A 6,946-nucleotide genomic window follows, 5' to 3' on the forward strand; every position below is an offset into this window, starting at 1 on the left:
TGAGCACCTAGCACACAGAAGGGAGAAAGTAATGGCATCGGCATTTTGCAGTCAGACACGAGAGAAGAGGGACTTGTTAAAAGCAGCCACTGGTCTATTGGGTCTCTTTAACAGAAGGCTCTCATTCCAAGTCTTCACCTTGGACACCCAGGTGTCACTTAAAAAGAAGTTCACTTTTAGAAGTGGAAAGCCTTTCTGTGGGGGCTTACAAGAGAAGTCATTGAGGAATGCAACTAGGATTCTGGTTGTCAAAGATGTGTCCATCACAAAGGTTCACACATAGGTCCCTATTTCTGTCACTCACTTGTGGGATCATGGGTGTGCCTGTATGTGTGCACTAGGTTGTAAAACACTTTGGAGCCTGTTAGGAAGAGATCCACCCTCTGGGCGAAAGTGCCTGTAGCACTCTTGTGAGTGGATAAACAGTTGGATGGAAGCCCCCCCGCTTGTGTGCCCTCACAGGGCTGTGCGTCTTCACAGGTACCTATGCCATCCCTACCCCAGGTAGGTAAGGGACCTGTAGCCGAGGTCTGCTAATCTCACAGTGAAGTGTGGGCACCTCAGCCAGTCTCCAGGGGATGCCAGCAGTACTTGCTTTCCAAGAGTCATTTCTGCAAAACACACAGCTTCGCTTTGCTTGCTCAGCTACCATCTTGAAGATAATCTGTTCTGTTCTGTGCCTCTTCACAACCCATCTGGGCCCAGTGAGCATACTTGTTGGTTTGACTCCAGAGAACAATTTTATCCCTTCAGCTGGATACTCGGTTGTGCTAGAAAACAAGCCTTTCCCTTTACAGAGCTCCTCATGTGATCCTCACAGCAGGCCTGGGGATTAAACAGTGAGTAAGCAATGCCTCCATTTCACAGAAGAAGAAATTGATGCTAAGAGAAGAACCTCAGGTAAAGAAACCTTGTATGTAGAGTCTGTCACCTGGTCTTGATGGTTCCAAAGTTATTTCAGTTTCTGATTAATTCTCTGGGAAGTGGGCACATTCATGAGCTCATGATCTCTCAGGCTTTGCTTGTCTTCCACTGTTCTCTCCAAAACAAACCCCCATCCTGACCAACATGTACTCATAACAGCAGAACTTCAACTGCTGTTTTGATTTTGTCATTGTCCCAAATAAAATAGCCTTCCAATGGACCACAGCACTTTTGGAACTTGTTGCATAAACTTGACCAGAATTTGTTGCTATTGTCGCCCTTGTTGCAATCATTGCCATAGTTGGCATTCACTAAACCTACTCCTAAAGCTGAGCCTCCATCCAGACCTGCTGAACCCTTCTCTTTAGAAAGTGTCTTCAAAGACTGGGCTCCTTTGAAAGACTATTGATGATAACTCTTCATCCCAATTTTCATTATGACAGATAGCTTGCCGTGCTATACCCAGAATGTTGGAATTAATACATTAATTGATGAATCCCTTGAGGGTGGTATTTGAATTGTTGGGGACTGGGTCACAACACAAACTAGCTTAAGCAAAAACTGAATTTCTTGGTTCACACAGCTGCAAAGTACATGTATGAGGTCATCAGGCACAGATGAGCCCAGAGGCTCCAGGTCTTACTTCGGCTCTGATTTCCTCTCCTGTCACCTCTCCTTTTACACAGTGTTAGCTCCATTCTCAGAGAGTCTTTCCCCTTGGTGGTCAATTGGCTAAGAGTAATTTGGGCTAATTTGAGGTGGTTCTTACAGCTAGTTCACAAACTTAGACGAAGATGAGTCTTCTCTCTACCCCCAAGGCAAATGTCATGGAAGGACTGGTATTGGTCCAGGTTAGGTAGCATGCCCTCCATGTAGACCAATCACTGTGGACTGCGGTTGGCCAGGCCTGGGCCATCTGCGCATCCGAGTGGCCTGAGTACAGGGGAGGTATGCAATTGGCAGCTTTTCCTGGAGCTCCACTGGATGAGTGTAGGGAACAGGGAAAGGGGAGGGGATGTTACTAGAACCTCTGCAGTAAGTCCTAGTCTCCTGCGAGCCACAGCAGCACAAGGCAAATTAACTTATTATACAGGAAAGGTAGAAAAATGAGACTGAGAAGAAGCTGAGCTTTGGGTCTGATCAGTGCTGCTCTGGGTGGCAAAGACCAAAGCCCCCAGCTTACTGCACCTTTTATTCAGTACTCAGTCCATCAGGAGAAACAAATGTAACAAATGACTTGCAGAGAGTTCAGTACATCCACCTGAACAAGATGTAACAATCCAAGAACAATGAGGAATTGAGTAGATGAAGATTTTGTTCCTCCCAGGATATCTTCAGCTGGTGTAATCTTGTCCTGGAGAATCACAGCATCACCGCATCATTGAGGTCTCAGTTGTGACTGGAGGCCAAAATGGAATTATGTCTCGGAATTCCATAGCTGGGCTGTAGGCAGGAGAACTAGGCTAACCAAATGATTTTTCCCTAAAATTATGTAGCATTGCTCCTGACAGATGAGCAAAGGATGGAGATGCTCACCACAAGGGTGGATGAGGTCTCTGGAAAAAGCAAAGTGTCAGAAGGACAATCTAATAAAGATTATAACCCAAGCAATAAGACTTTGGGTCAAAGTGAGATAGGTAAAATTGAGACACATAGTCTTGAGTGGTTTACCATCAATCTCCTAACAGAATCGAACTGGTGTATAGCGCCTCTCCTTGGAGCTCCAGGGACCTACAGGGAACATTTTTTTTTTTTTTTGGTATGGGGATCAAACTCAGAACCTCAGACCTGCCCAGGCAGGCACTGTGCCGCTTGCAGGGAACTTTAATGCTGACATTCGTGTTACCCCATCTCTGCATCATCTGGATTTCACCAGAAGTAATGTGTAGCAAAAAGCCAGCAAAATTCATCTTCACCAGCCCTGCCTGGGTTCTGCCTTCCTGAGCTGTGAGGAAATTTTCCACACTCATCATTCACAGCCCCATCTTCCCTCCTGGTCTTTCCCACAGCCCGCTCTGGTCATCTGAGGGACTACAGAGTGTGGTTACACTCGGCACAGGCCCTGAGTGTGCCCAGAGCACACACACACCTGCGTTCTGTTCCCAGGACTGTCCCTTGTGGTTTACTTTCTGAGCCTAGTTACCAGTGCATAAACTAGAACTAGTAATAATGCCTCCCTGGCAGATGGGCTGTCAGGCTCAGATAAGGGAATGGGGTGAAGAGCACAAAGGAAATGCTCATCGGGCATTTATAGGATTATAATTAGTAACTCCTCATTTTGAGCTCCCATCTCAAGTAGCATGAAGAGGGCTAATGTGTGCACAGCACTCCACAGTCTATAGAAGGACTGCACACACCATTTTTTTCTCCCATAAGTTTAGTGGTACACTTTAGGTATACATTATGATCACATTCATCATTGGGAATTTGTACCTGTACATGATGTATCTTGGCTCTTGTTTTTTCCCATTCCCTTCCCTTCCTTCCACCTTTCCACCCCTTCCTATTTACAGAAGTTTTGTTTCCATTTTTTCCCTCTTTTCTAATAGTTTTTCTTTCCCTAGTTTCCTTTCCCCCACCCCCGCCCTACTTCCTCATTCCCTTTGAACCTTTTCTTCCTATTTCACATTATCTATTATACATTTTGGTCCTCATTTACACTTGCAGTTTCTTACACCAGAGAGACAATTTGGTATTTACACATGTGTGTCCTATTTATTTCACTTAAGAGTATGGCCTCAATGTGCATCCATTTAGCTCTAAATGTCTCTGGTTTATCATTCTTTATGGCTGAGTAGTACTCCATTTTATAAAAAAAACACATCTTCTTTATCCAGTCACCAGTTGATGGGGATTTGGGCTGTTTCCAAGATTTAGCTATTATAAACTGTGCTGCTATAAACATGGGTGCACATATATCACTCACACCTTTAATAGGTGGGCCTCCTGTCCTAATTCTTGTTCCTCAATTGCAAAACTGCTTTGTGGGCCCTGTTCAATCCCTGTGATTGTCCTATCAGAAGCCACCAGACTTGTGACCCGACCCAGTGAGGCCTTCCAGCTCCCATCCTTCATGGAACAAATGGTCCCAAGGCATCTGTTCCACCTTGGGCTAGATAAAGTAGAAGGGACTCTGGGATGTCTCTGTTGGGTTCGTTCACCCAACTCCCACCCAGACTTGCATTTGCCCTTGTTGGAAGTTCCTGTATTCAGGTTGACAGGAACCATACCCCACTGTGGACTTTCGCACAGCTGCTTTATATACCCAGAACCCCGCCCCCCTCCAATTAGAATGCTAATTTAAAAAATAGGTTACACTCACTAAGCATTTCCCATGGTGCCAGGTGAACAAGAACTTAGTCATTCCACAAGGCAAGCACTATTACTGTGTTCACATTATCGGAGAGGAAGCTGAGGTGCAGAGAAGTCCCTTCTCCAAGGTAAATGGGGGACCTGAGAACTTGAGCCAGCCAGTGTTCTTAGCCAGTATCTGAGCTGTCCCTCTCTGACTATTGCTTCGGACCTAACACATAATATGAAAGTGGGAGTCAGTGGCCCAAAGTTGCCATCAGATGCAGGACAGGGAGGATCTTAAAGCCAGGGGTAAAGGCAGATGAGAAGTCCTTCCTGGCAGACCCCTTCCCTTGCGTTTCCTTCTGTTGGCCTGTGATCACTTTGCACTCTGTGTGGCTTATTGAAAGAATGGGAGTCTGGATGTGGAGTCCTGGCTCAGGTGCTTAGTGGTTTGCCAGCTGGAGTACATTGTTCTCAGGGAAACTTTCCCTGATTGCCTCAGGTCTCTGTAATCACCCTACAACACTGTCACTCATCCACTCATCTGACAAGTACTTTATGAATACCAGCTGTGTGCCTGGACATCGTAAATTTCCTATACCAAACTGCAAATGCCCAAAATTCTGGGACAAATTTAACAGAATAGTGAAGTTTACAGGTCTTGGGAGGTAGATAGCAGGTGTGATAAATGGCTCAGTGATAAGCACCTTGCCTTGCATAGTGTGCATAAGGATTGTAGGAGTTTATAAGATTGAATGCAGCAGGTGTATAATAACTGTGCTTGGCAAATGTTATTAGTTGTTGTAAATTCTCTTTTTGTATCTGTATCTTGAGGACCACAGGGCCTGCACCCAGCAGGCCAGCAGGTGCTCATGAATGTGTGAACAACTAGTCCAGTGGGTGGTGGGCCCTTTGCTTCTCTGCGGAGGAGTCCTCTTAGATGTGAAGCAGATGTTTGCTACCTCCCAGCTGGTTGTGAAGCTTGATGGGGGTGCACAGGAATGACATTACCTTGGAAATGGGGAGGTGGCCAGTGTATAGCAAAAAGAAATTTCAATCATTTTGTCTGTAAGGACAGTGGCCTGGGGCCAGGCCTCTAGGAAGTGGGTGCTGAAGAGGGATGTGCACTCAGGGAGTGTTGGAGAGAGTGAGGGAATCTGCTGATGGGGCTCCCAGTCCAGAGGAGGCCAGCGTCGGAAGTGCACCCACTGCTCTCCAGGAAACCTGTACATCCCCAGGAGCTCTGCTGAGCATGAGCATGTACATGCCAGTTTCTGCCAGCCATGAAGGAGGATCAGCATGTACCACTCTGTTCCTTGTATTTGGAGGACGTGAGTAAGACTAATGTCACACAGGCCATAGCCCCTGTCTGGCATGTTGAGGATGGATAACAGTCACATGGATGCCCTGCCCAACATCCTACCACTCAGGTTAGAGCTGGCATGGGACACCGTGCCTTCCAGAAAGTCTGGCCCAAGCCTTGCAAGCCTGAGGCTTAAGAAAGGAGTAAATCCCACAGCAAGAGAGTTCAGTGGCACTAGTCTGGTAAACCACACACAGCCCAACTTCCACTTCCCTGGGCTTCTGTCATCCTCAGGAAACCACAGACACCTGCAAGAAGAGGAAACTGTGACCAGCCATGGAGGTCTTCATTTTACAGATGGCAAAGTGCAGACCCGGAACAGGGTAGAGATCTCCCCCAGGGCTGTAGAGCGAGTGGCTGCTGCAATCTGGTTGTATCCAGTGCCAAGGGACCTTCAGCCTTTTCTTTTTAAGATATGTGTTAGAATGTAACAGAGGATAATATAACCGGCATCCTCCATTCACTAATGGTTATTGAGCACCACCTACTAGGTGCCAGGCACTTTTCTAGATGCTGGGCCTCTGGCAATGAGCAGATAAAGATCTCTTGTGGAGCTGACATGCCATTAACATTCTCCCACCATGTACTCACTCTCAGCTTAAGAAATAAAACAATATTGATAGCATTGAACCTTCCAACTCACTCATTTTATCTCCTTTTCCCCACCATGGAGAAACCATTCCTAGGCAGCAGATGCATATTAACTTTCTGTAAATGGCACCGTGCTGTATCTTTCTACAACTCGTTGTTTGAGGATACATTCACAGAAATCCATAAGGCACTAGTTTATCTTATACTGCTGTGCAATATATCGGTCCTTTCTCCTGCTGGAGGAATTTCCTACAGTTTCACAATAACAAAGCTGCAACAAGCATTCCTTTGTACATGTCCTTGTGCAAGTGCACAAGAGTTTCTCTACACCTCCAGCTTTAACTTCAGCACTGTCCCCTCCTGATTATTCCCCACACTGCACAAGAACTGGAAGCTCCTTCAAGCCTGTTCAGGGGTCTGAGGCTGCAGTGGTGGATTTGACAGGAGATTGTGAGAATGTGAGGACATCAGTGGTGAGCAGATCTCCCTAGAGATACCTTGGGTCTCTGTCATTTAGAGGAAGGGAAAAGAAATCAAAGAATTCACACAGAATAGGTGTTTGTATGTGAAACACAGCTCACACTGTCTCAATTGCATTCATGTGACAGACTGCATTGGCCTTGCTGCTGCATAGCAAGTCACCAAGAATTCAGCAGCTTAAAAGAGCACAGCCTAGTGTGACCTCTCCCTAGGTTCTCACAAAGCTGCAGCTCAGGACCCTCTACCATGCTCATGTGGTTGTCAGCAGGACTCATTTTCTTGAAAGCCCTGGTG

At 46.3% G+C, this 6,946-nt stretch overlaps 1 protein-coding gene across 1 annotated transcript in view; it reads left to right on the plus strand.

The window, feature by feature from the left end:
* The window catches only part of Atp2b2 (ATPase plasma membrane Ca2+ transporting 2), a 355,181-nt gene that overhangs the window by 23,936 nt on the left and 324,299 nt on the right, over positions 1 to 6,946 (plus strand). The window lies entirely within an intron of this gene.

The sequence above is a fragment of the Heterocephalus glaber genome, unplaced genomic scaffold (genome assembly GCF_053883595.1).
Source record: "Heterocephalus glaber isolate CG9 unplaced genomic scaffold, H.glaber_assembly_v1.0 deba00000122, whole genome shotgun sequence".
NCBI classification, from domain to species: domain Eukaryota; kingdom Metazoa; phylum Chordata; class Mammalia; order Rodentia; family Bathyergidae; genus Heterocephalus; species Heterocephalus glaber.